The sequence below is a fragment of the Falco cherrug genome, chromosome 5 (assembly GCF_023634085.1).
Source record: "Falco cherrug isolate bFalChe1 chromosome 5, bFalChe1.pri, whole genome shotgun sequence".
NCBI classification, from domain to species: domain Eukaryota; kingdom Metazoa; phylum Chordata; class Aves; order Falconiformes; family Falconidae; genus Falco; species Falco cherrug.
Genome location: NC_073701.1, coordinates 78,695,045 through 78,713,401, shown reverse-complemented (window position 1 = coordinate 78,713,401; position 18,357 = coordinate 78,695,045).

Genomic DNA, 18,357 nt, shown 5'->3' with positions numbered 1-18,357 from the left:
GCAGTCACTTGTGTCTTTAAAGTCTTTTGCTCATGATGAGCAGTTGCCTGCAGGAGAGCCAAGGGACTGGGTTGCCTTCCACTCTAATGAGCGTAGTGGGGGCACGTGCCTGGGATTTAGACAGGACAGGAGAGACAGCATGAGGTGAGTCATTTCTCATCCCATCTGCCTAATCTCTTTATTTTTATTACAAATATTTCTCAAGTGAAAATGTCCATGTGAGAAAGCCGTCACAAGCAGTGGCCAGGCTTTATCTGGTCACTAACAACAGGAGTGCTGATACTCTTCTATCCTGCTAGGCTTCCCCTGTTGCAGTCAAAGCTTAAAGAAAGAAATGTGCTTTTTTACATCTGCTCTGAACCTACAGCTTTTTGAAGAAAAATTGCCAAAATAAAGTAAAAGTATGTTACCTTTGCAGAAGTTTCCCTTCGATTTAAACTAGACTAGAGAGCATGAAAAATGAGCCGTTAGTTGCAGGACTAAGCCAGCTCTCTTGTTGTTTTACTGAAGAAAAGATTTTCATCAAGAAATGCGTGGGGTATTTAGACTTTCACTGCAATATATCTCAAATATAATGTTATGCTAAACAAAAACATTGATGTCTGTCTCCCTAAGCACTGAATTGATTAGGACAATGACATCTATGCAATTAAATATGCAGATGGGTGTTTTAAATTAAGTTTTAAAACATTTTGAGTTGCAGTAATTAAACCAAATTCACAGTGTAAACAATACCAAACCATCTTTACAAGGTAATTATTCTGGTGTTGAAACAGTATGTGTCATATTTTCTGTCTCGCTCTTAATACAACAACATGCAGTGGTAGCGGTGTTAAAGTGGGCATTACACTGGTTTTCTTCCCATGCCATGTGTATGGCAGAGGTTGATGGTGTCTGGAAACCACTGAGATTGTCAGAAAATACTCTTAACTTTGCTCTCGGGCTCGTGATGATTTTAACCATTGATAAGAGAAGTAAATCACGTTATTTGAATCAGGTTATTATATTTAAGTACAGATCAATAAAGATTCACAGAAGTATTGAGTGTCTCAGAGCAACTGGAGGTTTTTTAGCTGGTTTGGATAAGCATATGTTTATATAAACTATTGACTTATCCAGACCTCTTTGTTATTCAGATTAGGACAGAGACCATAAAAGTATGGTTTTCCACAGGGTAATTTACCACTTTTGCCCCTTTTCAGAGCTGAATAGAAAAGATACACCATGCTGTGTGATCTGGTGGGTTAAAACGCAACACTATTATTTACCCTAATAAAGATTTCAGCCTGTGCTTGTTTTTGTGGGTGAGCAGTTATTTCAAGCCAGTCTTTTCAGTGATCTCTTAAACACAGTACATACAGAAGCGGCCACTGGGTTTAAAATGTATGTTTATATCACAGAAAAATCACGTATTTGTGTACCTAGGAATATGAGACCTTGTAAGAATGTGATCCTTCCAGATGCTGCCAATTCTAGCTATTTGTTTTAGGGAAAGTCAGCTACACTTGACTGAGTCTGGAGTCCTAATTAAGCTGAATAAACCAGCAGTGAATCCAGTGCTTTTTGGCTCATACTGAGCTGTCTGATTTAGGTCCTGCAGGGTGCAGTGCTACCTTGCTTGGTGAACTGAATAATTATTTATATCTCAGTGAACACTAATATCACCCCTTATCTAACTTTACACAGGCTGTCAAGTTAGCGGTTCCTGAAGAGACCGTTCAGCTGGGCAATGTTGTCCCACACGGTGGGTCAGGGTCCAGCTGCCCTTTTCTCATTCTGTGGGGATGGCTTGAAAGTGCTGGAACAATGGTTTTACACCACATTGATTTTATAATCCCTAATCTAATGTCTCCAGAGGGGACTATAATTCTATGTAACAGACATAAAACAAAGAGATAAATGTTAGAGTTCCTAATGAAAATGGAGGCAACAAGGACCTGCTGAGGGTCTCTGTATTTATTTTCAGGCTAGTGATTCAACACTACTTAGGTAAATTATTTTTTAAAAAGCATGTTTCTTAGAACACTGTGGCACAAATAATGTATGTAGCATAGTGCCAAGGTTTGTCAAGTTGCTAAATTGAGCCCACATTGATTCCACATTAATCGAGTTTATATAATTTAGTGATGCTGCACAGTAGGCCTTTACGAAAGAGTATTTATACCTAAGGTATGCACTGAGGCACCAAGGCGTGAGGCTGAATTTATGCCATTTAGCTTCACATACTCCTACAGATAGAGTCTAAAGAGTCTTATTTTGACTTGGAATCTAAAATTATCAAGATTAAGAGAATTATCTGAAGTCTCAATTCATAAAATACTCATTACTTTTGTGTGCAACTCCACAGTCATTTCAGAGGACAGGAATAGTGCATGTTTCTGTTTTGTGCTGTAAGCATGCACAACTCCAGTAAATGAGCTGGATGAGAATAAAACTGTGATTTTAATAATAATAATAATGAGCTTTAATAGATGGGAAAGTGGACACTGAACTCCATCAAACCCACAGCATTACCATAATTTTTCCAATTTGTCAAAGTACTCTTGAGTTCCTGCTCCTGTTCTCCAGCATCCTTACAGGACTTCCAGCATGGTGTGGTCTGCAGGCTTAACAAGCAACCTCTCTTTTCCATCACCCAGGTTGTTAATGAAAATACTGAAAATTAACAGAAAAGACAGACCCCTGTGCAAGCCCACTTCACACATCCTTCCAGTCCTGACAGTAACCACTAATCAGCACTCTCTGAGTATAGCTTTTCACTCATCATATAGCAGTTTCATGAAAATATGTTTTCCTATCTTGCTTTTAAGATTATTAGGTGAAGCAAATTTCAAAAAGCTGTACTGAAGTCAAGATAATATTACATCTGCTGTTCTTTGCTATACTCTGTTATTTTATGCTGTCATACAGGGCGATTAGGATGGTTTGATTAATTTGTCAAATACATTCTGGTTGATGCTGATCTTATTTTTAGCTATTTACTCATCATTTGCTTATTTGTGCCTGCTTTTTTTTTTTTTTTTTGACCCCTAAAGGAAAATTGCCTGTTTGTAACTAATTTTCGAATTTTAATATGTTGTTTCCTCCATTTTTAGAGATGGTCACTACAGCTGTATTCTTGTAGTCTTCTAGGACTCTAGAAGTTTCTGAAAATAACAGCTCTACTATTGCTTCATCTGGTTCTCTCAAGTGCCTGAATTTTATTTGGCTCATCTGGTTGGAAAATATTGAATTTATCCTATATATCCATATTCACTAACTTCACCTATTGTGGGAATAAATGTGGGAATAAACGGACAGCAGGTCTGTCCAGGTTATGGCACTTACTGTCCTCATAACAGGGACATCAAAAGGGAATATTTGCTTGTACTTCAGACAGTTCTGCGTGTGGTCCAGTGTATTAGTTTAAACCATAAATGAGGGTAAGCCTGTGCTATTATTCTGGACTGTGAACTGCAGCAGCCAGGGTTAAGAGTGCATGTGTTTTTCTTGTCTAGTACAGAGTGTAACTTTTGGTAAAAGAGCAGGCAGGCGGTTTGGGGAAGACACAAATGTAGCTGATGCAGCTGTTTGCTTTGTTGTGTGGGACAGAATCCCAAAAAGGTGCATGACGGGATTCAGGTGGCCAGGTGATATGTGGGTCAGTCTTTGTCACATGGCAACACCAGGGCCCTAGGGAAGATGCACTTGCATCAGCAGAAGGGGCTTTTCTGGTCAAAACTCTACATGGGATGTAGCAAGAAAAAAACCATTTTTTTCCCCTGGTATTTTTCCTGTATTATGGTATTTGGAGTCTTTGCAGGCACACTCGTTTTGGGTAGCCAGCAGAATTATAGAGGCTGATGCTGTTGGTTGTGGACGTGCCACATGCTCTGCCCCAGACCCACAGGTTCAAAGATGATGTTTGAACTAGGAAATGCAGATTTAGGAGACAGAATCCTGTGTTATGAGCAAGGACAAGTCACATTACCCCTTGAATCTCAGTTCCCCAAATGTAAAGTAGAAGTACTGATACTTTGCCTCCTTTTACTGTGTCTAAGGTGTAGAAGGACAGATTATCATAGGAGACAAGCCTGTGCAGCCCACTTGGCTAGAAGCTTATTTTGCTGTTCTGTTGGATCAGTTTCTTGTGTCATTGCTTGAAACTCAGCTCTCTCTCTGATTGTATTATATTATTATCTTAATTTAACATTCAGAAGTCCTGAACCTTGCCTTTCTTTATAAGCAATACATTTAAATAAATTTATATCATAAACCTATTTTTGCAAAATATAAATCTCCATACTGTACATGTATGATGCTGTCAGTTTGTTGAGCATAGCAAATACGTATGTTAGTCTGAAAATGGTGAGTTGAACATAAATGGTGAACTAGCAAGAAAAATCAAACATCTTCTGAAACAAAATCTGAGTAGATTTGAGAACTAAAAGAGAACATTTTCATTTTTGAAAGAGCACTCCTTCTTGACCATTTGGTGCCATTGTACTCCACAGCTATCAAGTGTGGGAACATGGTGAAAAAAATGCCCGGGGTCCTTTCACCCTCACAACAGCAGAAACAGTTTTGCTTTGTAAGGAACAATTAAGTACTCATCAGAAACATAAGCGAATGTCTTTGGGGGCTGCACAGCTCCCTGCTGAAGCCCGGCCACAGCAGGGGCAGGAGCACATCCACACAAGTTGAGCAAGGGTGATGCTCTCAGGGATGTAGCACAGGGCCTGGTCCCCTGGCCAGCTTTGTCCCCAGGGGGTGTGTGCAGCAGGGATGTCTCCACTGCTCAGCAAAGCTATGTGCATATTGATGAGATGTCCTAATTAAAAAAAAGCAAAATCATTGAGGTCCAAAGAGACCATGTTGATTAGTCAGGCTAACAGCTAAAGTCTAAACTTAATATATCTCATCCCGAAATTCCTCCATGAAGCCCACGGTTGTTCATTATCTGCACATCATTTGTGCATTTTAATGGCTTTTTAGAGTCAGCTTGAGGACAGCACTGAACAGTTGAAGGAATTTCCACAAAGAAACAGTTTTCCTCTCTTATCTTCTCTGTGCTCAGAAGAGGCTACAGGATCATCTAACACCGCTGCTTAATGAGGAACTAATTCCTTTTGCAAGTCTAGCAGCTGCGGTGAAGCTTCAGTTAATCACTCAGGAATATCCAGTCCTGATAAAAATATTCAGCAACAGAGATTTTACTAGAGCTCGGTAAGCTTTTACTCAGCATAACAGGAATTATGGGAAATGCAAGTACTTTTAAGACTATTGTTACTGATTTGTTCAAGGTTCCTGATAATAAATAGAAAGTGTCTATATGATAGCAACCTCTAATGAAAGTCTGTAGCATTCTCCCCATGGTATCCAGTTCTATGGTCTCATCTGCCTCTCCACCTTCATCCTTGCAAAGATGCCTCTAGACATCTGTGTTGTGGTTGTCTGTATGCTGCAAAGAAACATGCAGTATAATGAAGGCTTTTAATGTAGTTCCAGGTATTTTATGTAGTAAATAAAGGCAGGAACAGAATCTCATCCTGTATTCACACAACTGGAAACGATGAATTATACTAAGTCTGAATTTCTTTAACTCATAGGTAAGTATTAGTCACTGAAAATGTATTTAATGATGAAAACACAAGTCAGCAAGAATTGCCATGCATTACTCTAAAATTTATAGAATTACCATTTCAAATTTAAAAATAATTGCAAACTTGATAGCAATTAGAATTCAGTACATGTGAATTCTTCAAGGTACTTGTTGACCAAGCCCCCCAAAATTCTAATTGATTTTGTGGTGCAATTTGAACAAAACTCAAAAAGCAATATTAAGGAAAAAATATATAAACTGAAAAAAGTTAATATATGTATTTCCTTTAGGTAGCATGACTGCAAATAAAATTTCTCATATTTTTTTCAAAAAAATATCATGCAAGAAAAAGGTGCAAGAAAAGAAGACATTAAATGAATGTAATATACCCAAAACTAAAAGCAAAATAAGAATGTTTCATTATGTTCACTGCATATATAGGTCTGCGTAAATTAACCTCTAAAAACGTTGTGAGTGTATTTGGTCTCAAAAGTCATCTGTCTTATGACATAAAAAAGAGTTCTTTGGGAAAGTCTTCCACTAACAATTCTTTATGGTGACAGATCTCTTTTCAGAGTGAAGTACTCAAAAACGCTAGATTTAAATTCTTAACAACAGAAAATATAAAACAGAATAATTTGAGGTTACTCAGAGAAGGGTTGGCAGATCAAGGCATTGGGAATGAGTCTGCATTTCAATCTAAAACACCTCTTTCAGGAAAAGCAATCTGTTTGTCATCAATAAAATAATTCATGAAAGCTTAAAATAATATTGCATTTAAAAACTGCTCAAGAGAAACAAAAAAAGAAGTTACATGAAATAACATTCAGAGCCATGACAGTCTCTCAAAACCTACCAAACCGATTCTGATCCAAAGCCTGTGTTCAGGGTCACTGGAGAGGAGGCAGGTACACCTCATCCACATGGCAAGCCATGACTGTCTTGTCTTGCTTAAGTGGGGGTCTTAAAAGTAAGACCCATGAAAAAGGTCTTTTCAAAGACCTTTTTCTTTTTTACTGCGCTTTGCAGTTTTCATGGAGACCTGACCGTAACTGTCTGGAAGGTGGCAAATCACACATTTTAAAAAAAAGTTGCTACGTATTTCTCACCTGCAAAGCAAAAGTAATCCAAATCTTTTCAAAGAATAAAGAGCAGGACACAAAAAACTGTTTAAGGAAGTATTTCTGTGTAGCTTTTAGTATTAAAATTCAAAGGAAAGTATTAAGAATTTTAGACTGATACAAAAATATATGGTCAGGGTACATTGCTTCTGCCTTCAGACAGGAAAACGTGGTTGAAGAGATGGCCTGTCAATATACTTTTTGGTGATATTTTCTACAAATCATTTTCTTTCTAGGCAAAATATTTTCCACATAGTAAACAATGCCAAACATCACTGTAAATTCTGTACTTTCATTCAGCTTTGTTTAATTACTATTCTGGAAACATCTGTAACAGAAAATTTGAAAATAAAATTTCATCTGACCTTCACCTGTGTAACATAGCTAAGTTTAAGACAGTTTTTGAAGATGAAAATCACTGTAGTAACGCCAGGTATATCAGATATATATAGTTCACATGAAAAATAGCTGAACACAAGAAGCCTTCTTTTTCCTTTTTTTCTTCCTTTTTTTTTTTTTTCTTCCCCCCAGAATGCAGGTGATTTTATTAGGTCAAGTACGTGATATTTTTTTTACAGGGCAGAAAATAATTTCAGTGTTGGCATCCTATTTTAACAGCCTGACTGGAGTTGCCTTAGCAAGATATATATTTTAAGACTGTGGCAATGAAAGGTCTCGTTTTGAACTCTGTCCTAAATACACAGAATCTGATGCATGTATTAGCTATTGAAATTCAGTGGACTTGTATAATTAGATCTGAACCATTATTTCAGAGATGGTTCCTGTTCTATCTTGCCGTACATATTTTTAATTACTTCTTTATTATTTGTTCCATATTTACTTGGGAAAAAAGTGTCTAAAGCAAGCTGTGTATGCATAACATTATCAAGGCATTTATCTGTGAAGCTTTACCACTGCAGTCAGCAATGCTTTAAGAACAAAAAGGTTGTATCTGCGTATTGTTAATAATTATTAGGAAAGTGTGCAAATGTAGCAGTCCTGTCCCAGGGTTTGGTAAGTAAGGTCATGGTACAATAAGGGTTGCAAGCTCGGTAAGCATTAGTTGTATTTGCATATGTCAGAACAGTCTGTGAATACTAACAGCGCAAACACTTCACATCTGCTTCTGTTTACTCCCATGCTAACAGTCAAAAGTACAAAAGTACTGTGTTAATTGCTCTGTTACATACTGACTGTTGACACATTCTCCATAGAGCTTTCATAAATACACTGTTGCAAACAAACTACTAATGACTTTGCTTATTTCCAGCCCATCTTTAAAGGAAATCCAGAATATATACACAGATTAATGATTCCTCTATTTAGCAGTGTGTCTTGTTGCTTGCTATTGTGAAGGCTTGTATAAAGGCAGTATCAATTAAGTAGCAATTATCTATGAAGTGGGAAAAAAAAGTGATGATATAAATAAGTAATGTGCATGAAGTGAGAATTTCTGAAAACAACTTGAGGTGAACTCTGAGGCAAGGGCACCGACTAGTGAACAAACCCTCTCCATCTGCTCTTCTATCTAAAACCATTAGAGCCCAATTTTAAGTCTCACTAAACAGCAGTGATACCTGTGGGCCTCCATTGAGATTTTTCACTATATATGACATGCCCTGGAGAAATTTAAAAAAAATAGGATGGGAGCTGAAGGAAAAAAATAAGACTCCTAAAAACCACCACTAACAAGCTAATCTTATTTAAATTTGTGCTTCAAGTTTCTTTTTGCTGTGACACTTCAATATAGGAATATAATTATCTTGTTATTAGAAAACAACAAAGGACCTGCAAACCAAATCCACTGTTCTAGTTAGTGTGGTATTCACTTTCTGACAATGCTCTGCTTCTTTCCAAAGGAGAGACAAAATCCCATGGTACACCTCCTCTTCCTTCTGCAGCAAGCACTGGTGGCTTTCTGAATGTCCCTTCTCTTCTGATACTGAAATCTGTTGTCCCCTAAGAACCCTTCCAAAATGGTCTTTTCTCTGCCTCAGTCATTCAGATGGAGACAGTCATTGCTATAAACACAGCATAAGGATATTTTATTTCTTTTTTTTCCAAATAGTTTCCTTTAATTTGTATGACAGAACAAGATAAAATGAAGTTAACCTTATTTATTATCATGTGTCTTCTGCATGTCTCCTGCATTTACACCTTTACTCATTTTGATCAGGACAATCCGAAATGGATGAAAGTCACCAAGAGCAAGCCGCTCTTTCATTAACTTTATCCTGTTCATTCATTCATGGCCCACCATTTAATCAGATCCAATGAGGAGTAATAAAGCATTAAAACTAACAAACCACGTTCTGCTTTTTTTCTATTTAATTTCTTGCAGGTCTCCTCCCCTTATCGTGCGTCATGCAGATGGAGGTGTGCAAGGCAGGCTTTAGATCTGTAACGACGCTCTCTTGCAGCCACCCCACTGAAGTCTTGGGCTTCCTTTATGCCCGGCAGCTGGTGCCTTCAGCCTCGGCTCAAACCACTCTCCTGTTGTCAGCTGCAGTGGTCTCACTGCCCTGTCTCTAGACGTGCCAGTGCCTATGAATCCTTCTTACACAATCTTCTTTCCTAGTTTTCCACTAACATTTAGCTATAAACCTACAAAGCAGGTAAAAAATCAAGACCAAATCATGGAATACCAGCAAATAGTCATCTGTACACAACTGCTGGAGACAATGTCTGCAGCTTCTCCCACATCCCTGTGTTACTTCTTCCCTTTCATATGGATGTTTGACCATCTCTTCCAGATGCTGTTTTTGTGCCATGGACAATCCCAAACCGCCTCTGTGCCTATGCACGTGTGTGTGCAGAAGGTGCAGAACTGGGCCTCATTAAATAAAACCAGTTGGGTATAGCAGAAACAGGAGGGAGTGCTCCGACCATCCCTCCTTAGCCTCGTGTCAGCAGTGCTGCTGGGGGGCAGAACGTGTGTCCCAGTGGGGCAGTGCCATGCCCTCCCCGTGGTGCAGATCACGCGTGTGGGGTGAGTTTGACCAGGGGCGACAGGGCTGGTGCCCCCTCACTTCCGCTGCAATTCCCATGCCAAGTAAAGGGGAGGGGGGCAGGGGGGGAGAGCCAGAATCTCTGCAGCTGCCTCTGCATGAATGTTGGGCTTGGTAGAAACTGATTTTGATTCCATGTGGTAACTCAGAATAACATTACTGAAAACAGGTATTTCTCCAGGCTCTCACTTGTTTATCTCAGCTCAGCTACAATCTGTACAAAGCTCCTTAAAATCCTTCAAGGTCCTGCTCTGTGGTCTCTGCCCTATCTCATTTTTCAAACTGTTATCAGATCTCAAAGACAGATATCACCATGAACCAGAGTGAACAGAAGTCAGAAAAAGCATTTTTCACAGAATCCTAGAATTACAAATAAAGGTCTATCAACATTACTATCCCGAGCATAAAAATTAGACATTTCCGAAGAATAGCAAAAGTGCTTTGCTCCTTAGCTTCTGGCTCAGACTTGGCTTTTGAGCTCAGCACTAAATGCAGACGCTGAGCATGGGCTGCTCAGCAGTTCTGCAGCAGGTGAAGTAGGGAGTCAGCAAACACGGACTCTGGAGTGTGGTTTACAAAAATTCAGGTTTCCTTGGGAGGGCTTGAGAGTTCAGCAAGCCTGCTCTATCTGTAACGTTCTCAAAACTCTGACTGCTAACGCATCCTTCCTCTAACACAAGTATTTGGTTCTCTCACCCACCTCGGTCATTTCGCATCACAGCACTACTCAAAAGCATCTCTTCATCTCTGTGTAGAGTGAGATATGCATATATAGCTTGTGTTTCAGATTTGGGATAATGATTGTTTAGGCTAACTGCTGCTACGAAGGGAGGCAGCATTTCCTGCTATCTTCTCAAAGAGGAGTTTTAAAACCAAGTCTCAACATTTGTCTTCAACCAAACCTGCAAAGAAAAATGTGCCTGTTTTCTCTTTATAAAATGTATGTAGAAGAAAAAACTTACGATCTCGAAGTGTTTGGCCATGCCTAATTTAAACATTATCTTAGTTGATTTTAACAGTTCCTATGAGTTGAGGTGTTTGAGCTAGCAATCCTGAACACAGTAAGATTAGTACAACCTGGAGTATGCTGGGAAGGCAGGACTAGGAGTGAGATTGCCTCATGGCTGTGCAAAGACAGGTAAAGTGCCCTGTGTAAATACTACGTCTCTGTGGGCTCTCACTAAGTAAAATGGGGAAATGATACTTATTTTATTTTATGAAGTGCTTTGAAGTCCTTAGATAAAAGCACTATATAAAGGAAAGCCTTGAATAGAATGGTTTCTGCCTCCGTTTAAGTGCTGTTGAGGTCCTCAGATAAGGTATTTCCTTGCCTACAACGAGCAGTTCAATCCAACCTGTTCAGGGCATCCCTAAAGCGCACAGACAGGACTGAGCTCTTCAAAAAAGCACCCCTAACTTGTGATATATGTCCAACTTGTTTAAAGAAAAAAAAAAAAAAGAAAAAGAAAGAGGCCTGTCCTTTAATGTAGTAATCTAATGAGGAAGAGCAAGGCTCAGTTCCTTTTCCTACCTCAAGGAAATCAGATACACTTTTTCCTACCTTTTAGGCAAATACTGACTGCCAGATTATCAAAGCCCTTTCTAGGGACACTCACTTAATTTTCTATTCAAATTTCAAATTAAGTAGGTTGGCTCTGGGTCTGGATGTCTCTGTGGATCTAGCATTAAGTGATTCAACTAAACCTGCCTGGAAAGCATATGTCACAGCAAGGAACGTGTCATTCTTCCTTAATTTCCCTACCAGCACATATAAAAGCAGGTAGGTAGATGCCTCTTGTGGCTCTTGGATGCAAATTAAATGAGTCAACGATATGCCGAACCATGGTCATACCTCTAATACTGAACTCATAAAAAGACATCGCAAAGTGAAAAGCAGAGTGAACTCCTTTGGTTTGACATTCCCAGTTGCAAAACAGATTAATAGTTTTCTACAAATTTTATGTGTAAATATCTTCCTTACCTTAGATTTGTCTTCACAAACTGCCAAAGTGAAGAAAAACTTTTAAAAAGGAGATATCACAAGGATAATAAGTAGATGAGTTATGGAGAAAAAAAAAATGCTAGTCACCAGCATGTCACTGATATATTAGTGCGCTTACTCTTTATCTACTAAACTTTATTAAAATCTTTTACCTGAGCTACAGATGTTTGTCACATCCTTATTTCTAAACTACAACATTAATAAGTTAAAATGAAATGTTTAAGATATTTTAAAAGGTGAGGCAAATTTACAAATGCTGTCACATGTATCAAAACAACTACAACACATAAATGCTAGCTAATGAAAACGTATCTTTCATGAAAATAGAAGTTCCAGAAGTATTTGGGTTATTTAATCACTAGGTAACGTGTAGTTACCTTGACAGACAATTTTGTTAAAGGGTAGTCAGGTAGACTGACTTTCATGTAAGTTAAGCATGGTGGAAGGAAAAGAACAGAAGCATTCTTTTCCTGTTTTAGGTATAACATCACAATTTTTAGAATTGTCTTAGTTTCTCAATTCCTGTTCATGTAATTAACTTAACTACAATTAAGCAAGAGATTTCTCTACCATTGGTAACAAAATCTCTGTAAAATCTGTGACAGTTATTTATCTCCAAACCCTTTCAATTAAACTTAACATAATTGGTGATTTGAAATACTTTTTCTCCCCCATAACATGAATAACATTTAAACACATACATGCAAATAACTCCCATTTATAGATTAGCTTTTCAGGCACTCTTAAGATGGTCGAGCAGCCTTAGACTTTGCATGTTGTTTAGTTGAGACTGCCAACAGTTGGCTGCCAAAACTTTGGTTTGGCAATCACTAGGGCTGGCCTTGATTGTAAATAAATGCACGAGAACCCTCGATACTCATTTTGCTTTTGACTCCCTCCCCTATGTGTACAGACACAGTTGGAACAGTTTCTGTTTCCCACTTACAAACTGAAGCAAAGATATTACAGACCTTCTCAGGAGTCCTGAAATTGTATATGTCAAAATGTACGTACCCGAGAGAGTGTGATAACAGAGCAGTAGGTTCTGCGCTGTTCAGTGTTTCTGTTTCCTGGAAATGTGTATAGTATGGTATATTTAATGGCTGGTTGGCCATGGGCTCACTGAAGTTTTGCACGTGTCCTGCCCTTCACTGTGCCCGTGGAAGCCGATAACTAAATGCTCCTTGCCTTCCCGTTAAAACCTGCCCTTCTTGCCTGGGATTTCTGGCTCAGGCCAGGAAGGGTTTAGCTTTGCACAATGACCCAGGAAGTCTCACCCCTCTGAAATGCTGCTCTGTCCAGACATCACATGCAGCAGATTGGTACAACTGATAGTCGTACAGATTGCAAAGAACATTCTGCCAATGTTTAAACAATTGGCTTTTCCTGGACGGTACCTTTACACTGTGTATGTCTCAGGTAGCAATGCTAGAGATGTTTACTACACACTAAAGGAACTAGAAATATTGTGATTCAAAGGGTTTCAGCTCCATATCTTATGCTTAATGTTTAGATTTTTTTCATTTTCTGAACAACATTTAATAGGCAGGGAAGTTTTCATACTACTTTGACCAGACCATGCACCTAACAACTGTACTTTAACATGCCCATCCTTTCTGATATTTACCCCAACACCATTGTTTCCTCCTTTAAATGCCACATGCTGGCCAAACGGTTATGTCAGAATCAGCACCTCTGCAGCTGCTTCCTGGCTCTTTTTAGTGCTCTGCAGTGATTTCTCATTTTCTCTCGCTTTCCCATTGGCAAAACTCAGGTAGAAAAATGACATGATCTTTGTGGCAGTTTTCACCAGGCCCAGTGTACCATTTCAGGGCTGAGTCCATCCCTGGGTTTTGGTCTCTGATATTGCGTGGCTGTAATGGAATTTCTCTACAGGAATTTGCTTTGGGCTTTCTAGTCTAGGTTTATAGTAATATTTACCAAGACATACAGAAAACTGATGAGAAAAAAAAGAGGACCTATTCACTAGCGTATGTTTAAAAAGGAAGGAAGAATTTGTCTATGCATTCCCCAATTTTCACACTCACAGCTTTCAGTTTCATGGCAATCTGAGTCCATTTCATGCTGGAGATGTGTCAAACAGAGAGCCGAGGGAAAAGGAAGGATTGCCTAGTGAACAGAGGTTAGCAATATTATTATATACCTAAAATAAAATCTTCCTCGTTTTTAGAGATCAAAGTCAACCCAGGATATATAATTTTTCATGTTTTTCTCCACATTTACTCAAAGCAGCCCTCTAGATTTGAGGGTCAATGAAATAACTGAGGAAGAGCTGTCCAAACCTAATTCATTCATTTTCTAGTAAAGCTGCTAGGAAAAACCTTGGAGATCACCCCTCTGCCGCAAAGGAGGTGGAGCTCAGCTGCTCATGCTTGTTAACAACTGAAATGAAGCAAATAATTTCCATGAGGAATCTCTTGAGAGAATGTTGCTGGTTAGGTCTGTTTGTGAATTCTCCGAGTAGATCGTACAATCCTTGGATTTGTTCATTGCTTTTGAATACTTGGCTGTTTCCTCATTGAGTAGGTCTCGGTGTGGGACCACTCACGATCAGTTTACTGCACATTCTTGAAATAAACGCTATACGTTGTTTTGGTCTTCTGCATAGGTGACATTATACAGCGTAATTTTTTTCAGCTACAACTCAAATAGAAAACTACACGAGTTACAACTCACAGTCAGTTTCGAAGCTGACTTTGTTGAATTAGTGGAGCACTTCACCTCCAAAACCTGCCCTATGTGAATATTCATGTAGTAGGAGCTGTGTACTTGAACTTTCCGGGAAAGAAAATAACAGATTGGTGAGAACGAATTCAAACTAAAATTTAGTTTAGAACTTGAATGTGGATATTTATAAGGGTTGGGGTTTTTTCCCAGTATTTGGGGAAAAATGTGCTGCCACTGTTCTTCTGTGTTGCAAAAATACACTTATCTAACTAGTCAAGTTAAGCAAGTGCTTGACCTAGATGGTATAGAAGAAAACAGAAATACTCACAGATACTTCCATGGGCATTGGATGTGATTGAAAGAAGAGGCAGTTGCTCTGACCAGAACCATTTTCCCTAATTTTCTGAATGCCCCTGATGGAGCTATCCACAAAGTTCTGCACAGCTCATGTAACACATCATACAGTATTATGTGTCTGGAACATTTTCATCACTTGCTTTGTGGTCCATGCTGAGGCCCCAGTCTTATGAACGGTTCCATGCTCACTCACCTTAGTAGTGCAGCATTTCTAATCGCTTCACTGAAGTATCTGTGCTCTGTTATGCTGAACAAAGATTTAAGCTCTAAAGTACAGGAGCTACTTTAAAATAAAGAGCACATATCACTGTGTTACGTACAATACTAGGGCTGTTCTTGCCTATTTCTTTCAACTTTTCTTTTTTATTATCATTTCCATTTCCAGACCACTGTTGTGTTGGGTTTTGTTAACTTGCCTGTTTATTGCTCATATCCCTTCACTCTCACTTTTATTTTTGTTAACCATTTCCTTTGCTTTGCTTCCTTTCTTCTGCTTTCAGGCTGATCTTTGCACCCTGCACTGCTCTCTCTGCCCTTACAATGCCGTCTGTGTGTTCTCTCCGTGGCCTTTCCACTAATCTTCATTTGTAATATAATTCATAAATAATACTTAGCATTTACATATCCTTTTACAAATATTAATTAATTAGTGCTCATGTACTTGTAGAAAGCAAGTGCATTGTCCTCGCTTGACAGATGGGGAAACAACAGCTGAGAGGATGCTGTCTGCTCTCTGCTTTCACAGTGCCTAACACAATGGGGTCTCTTGCAATTATTTGCTTTATAGACATTACTGTAACAAACATTAACAGCAGCAATGATTTAATCAGAATAGAAATCAGAATCAGAATGAAAGAGGTGTCTCTGCCCTTACATTTGATTCTTATTCCAACACAGTACCTAATCCAGAGCATTGCTCTCCTAATGCTATTAAGAGGGTACTTCAGTGTTCCCCATCACTGAGTGAGCTGGACACTTCCCAGATGTATCAAAGGAGAAAACCATGCTTCCCGGCAGGGAAGGAAAATATTACAGAACCCTAATTTTCAAGGAAAAAGCCCATTCTCTTCCATTCCCCAGGGGGAAAAAAGGCTAAACCCAAGCCCCCCCCCCCCACCCCCACCCCCAAAAAAAATATACAACAACAACAAAAACCCCAAAAAAACCCAAAGCTAAACAAAGGTTTGATGAGCTTTTAGCCTTAAATATTGTTTTTTAGTTTCTAGGGCCTAATAAAACAGGAAGGGCTGGGAATTTCCTTTTGAAAAGGATTATTATGATTAGCTTTATCACATTTAGTGTCCAGAATCAGGGAGCTGCTTTATCAGGTTTCCTGAACCCAAAGGCCCACTGTATTTGCAAGAGTCCATGTCTAAATATTGGACATTGCTGAATCTATTTGACTAAGTTACTACCAGTAGCACAGCAGCTGCTGTACCGTTTTCTAACCTAACATGTATTTGCCAGCCATATTATCAGATTTACACAGAGGTTGTTGTTGCCAAAAGTAGAGGAGAGGTAAATTCCAACACTGTGACCCTTTGCAACCAAGAAACCTGCATTTTATTCCAGTGTTACTCCATGGAACATAAGGGAGAGGGTCCCAATGAACCCAGAAACTGATCCACAAAAATGGGTATAGGTTCAGTGTTACAGATAACTCCAATGATGCCACTGCAAAAAGACAGTGAGCCAGCGCCCTGGAGAGAAATTTGTGGAAACAATGTCGGAACACAATTTTGAAGATTAGAAAAAATAACACTCCAATAGCTCAACATCTGAGAATGCACATGCCTTAATATGTTTAAATACATGTACACCTGCAAACATAGATGCACACCTCCAGCACCCTTCACAGTAATGCCACTGGGAATTTCCCTGGAAGTGAGCTTCTTGTCACACCTAAGCCTCTGAAGCAAGCATCACGTCACCGGACATAGGTGCCTGGCAAAATTTTCCCTCCGTGTGACTCCTAATACGATGCTTGTCCCCAGCCTGTGTCCCTGCTCCACAGCAGCCATGCTCTGGGGGAAGGTGCCCCAAAGCAAAGCAAAGCAAAGCAAAGCAAAGAACAGCAAAGAACAGCAAAGCACAGCACAGCACAGCACAGCAAAGCAAAGCGGGTAGGCAGCTGGAGCACTAGACAGATTATGGCAGTTTTGGAGAATATTTTGCAAAAGGGACGGTCACGAATTTTAACTATAGACTCGTGGTAGTGAAAATCTCGTGGATGAGGGCACGGGTTTATTTTCGCTCTGCCAGAGCTTCCCGTCCTTGTAATAGCCTCACCTCGAAGGAGAGGCAGGGAAGGAGGGGAGGGGTGGGAAAGCCTAAAAAGCGACATGGTTGCCAAATACCAGGTGCCATCTAGTGGATGACAGATAACACTATCGCTGGGGGCTGGGACACGGAGAACCGGCGCTGCCGTTCCCCGCGGGGCCGGTGGCTGCAGCCGGCTCCAGCCCTACCCGCCCGGCCGGTGCGGCTCAGCGGGCTGGGGAGCTGCTTGGCCGCCCGTTCCCGTGTGATGCTGTGAGCTCAGGCTGGCTTCTGCTGAGCCTTTCCCAGCAAAAATGCCACGTTAGGACTAAGCCTGTGAAGGAGGCAGCAGACTGATCATAGCTGCTGGGTACATGCTGGGAAACTGCCTTTCCATAGGTCCAAAAATTCACCCAGACAAAAAATTCGCACAGCTCGTGGCTCTCACCTGGGTGGCAGCTCCCCGTGCAGCAGGGAGAGGGCTGAGAGTCAGAGCCTCCTCTTCTGAGACGAGAAGCATTCCTGCACCGATCTCCAGTCCAAGTGGTGAGTGCCTGCATATGGACCAAAGGCTGGAAAAAACAGCTTTGTGTCATGACACAAAGGCTAGCCTGCAAAAGAAATTTGGGAGACACCAGACATTGTGCTGATGAGCTGTATTTTCCCCTTTGCAAGAAAGGGTTTGTAAGGTCTTATCAAGGATTTCTGGCAAAAATTATAGCGTATTTAGGGGCAGAGTGTGAATACATGCATATGTTTTTAAGGTTAAAAAAGTTCTCTTACAAACTTCTGGTTAGTCAGAAGTGCACAGAAAAACCTGAGGTTTTTTTGCAGTAAAAATACCTGTATTCTGATCTGATGAAGATATCTGCCTAATCTTGTAAGAGGCTAACTTGAACAAAAACATCTATTTGGTCCACAAGGACACTAATAATTTAAACTATCTTTAAGAGTTTGTTTTGGTAAAATGCAGCTTCTTAGTAACATTTAATAAAATGCACGGAAATTACATTGGTGATGTTCATGGCTTGTTTTCATGGTCCTGATTATTGCTGCGACCAGCACTTTTTGACCAGTCCCCTCCCATGCCTGAAGCAGAGAACCACCTCTTCTGCAGATGCTCTGACCTAACAGACAGATGCCCACATGTGACGCTGAGACCGTGATGCTGGGATGTGGTCCTGATGCTATGTGAAAGCCAAGGAATATATGTATTTAGGTGGACTAACACCTCAGAGGAGCCGATGTAAAAAGATGGTATCTAGCTCCAAGCTAGCACTTGTGTTCCACCCCTGCCCCATATGATCTACCACGGGTTTACTCTTGCCACTGTGATCCAGA